Consider the following 1,821-nt stretch of genomic DNA (forward strand, 5'->3'; position numbering starts at 1 on the left):
CACCCCCACCCTCACCCTCAGCCTAACCCTACGCTTAAGCCTAACCCTCAACCTAACCCTCACATTCACGCTCAACCTAATGCTAAAACTAAACTTAACCCTATCCCTAATCCTCAACCTAAACCTCACCCTCAGCCTAACCCTAACACTAACCCTAACCCTAAACCTCACCCTAACCCTCCCCCAAAGACTAACTCTAACCCTAAACATCACCCTCACCCTAACCCTAAACCTAACCCTAATCCTAAACCTCACCCTAACCCTAACCCAAACCCTCACTCTCAACCTCACAGTAATTCTTACCCCAACACTAACAATAACAGTAACCCTAACCCTAACCGTAACCCTAACCATAAACCTCACCCTCAGCCTCACCCTCACTGCAAACTTAACCCTAACCACAACACTAACAATAACCTTAACCCTAACCATAACCCTATACCTCACCCCCACCCTCACCCTCAGCCTAACCCTAACTTAACCCTAACCCTAAACCTAACCCTCCCTATAACCCTAACCCTAACCCTAAACCTAACAGAAACCCTAACCCTAAACCAAACCTTAAACCTAACACTAATCCTCAGCCTCACCCTCACCCTAAGCCAAACCCTAACCTTCACACTAACCCTAAGCCTAACCCAAACCTAACCCTCACACTCACACTCACCCTAACCCAAATCCTAAACCTAACCCTATCCTAAACCGAACCCTCACCCTAACCCTCACCCTAGCCCTCACCCCAAAGCTAATCCTAACCCTAAACCTAAACCTAACCCTCAGCCTAACCCTAACCCTAAACCTCACCCTAACCCGAACCCTAACCCTCCTCCTCATGCTCGGCCCAAGCCTAAGCCTAAGCCTAACCCTAACCCTCACCCTATCCCTAACTCTAACCCTAAAACTCACCCTCACCCTAACCCTAATTCTAACCCTTACCTGAAACCTAAACCTCATCCTAACCCTAGAAATAACCCACACCCTCACCCTCACCATAACCATATAACCCTAACCCTAACCCTAACAATAACCCTAACACTTACCCTAACCCTCACCCTAACCATAACCCTCACCCTAACCCTAACCCTCATCCTAATACTTACACTCACACTAACACTAAACCTAATGCTAACACTAATGCTCACACTAACCCTAACAATCACCCTAACCCTAAACCCCAACCTAACACTAAACTTAACCCTCAACCTCACCCTAGCACTCACCCTAACCCTAACACTCATCCTCACCATAAACCTCAAACTAACCCTAACATTAAATCTCAATCTAACCCTCAGCCTCACCCTAACTCTAAACCTAACCCTCACCCTAAACCTAAACCTCACCTTTACCGTAACGCTCACCCTCAGCCTAACCCTCATCTTTACCCCTACCGTCACCCCCACCCTAACCCTAACCCTCACCCTAAACCTCAACTTAACACTAATCCTAACACTAAACCGCAACTTCACCCTAACCCTAACTCTAACACTAACCCTAACACTAAACTTCACCCTAACACTAACCCTAACTCTCACCCTCACTGTAACCGTAATCCTAAACCTAAAAATTACTCTAAACCTAACCCTAACCCCCCCCCCTAACCATAAGCCTCAACCTAACCCTAACCCTCACCCTAACAGTTACCCTCACCGTAACACTAACCCTAACCCTAACACTAACCCTCACACTAACCCTAATCCTCACCCTAATCCGAAACCTCACCCTAACCCTAACCCTAACTCTAACCCTAACCCTCATCCAAGCCCTCACCCTAACCTGATGACTAATCCTCACCCTCACCCTAACCCTAACCCTCATCCTCAC

Source organism: Dipodomys merriami, unplaced genomic scaffold, assembly GCF_024711535.1.
Source record: "Dipodomys merriami isolate MVZ:Mamm:240054 unplaced genomic scaffold, mDipMer1.0.p SCAF_76, whole genome shotgun sequence".
Classification (NCBI taxonomy): Eukaryota; Metazoa; Chordata; class Mammalia; order Rodentia; family Heteromyidae; genus Dipodomys; species Dipodomys merriami.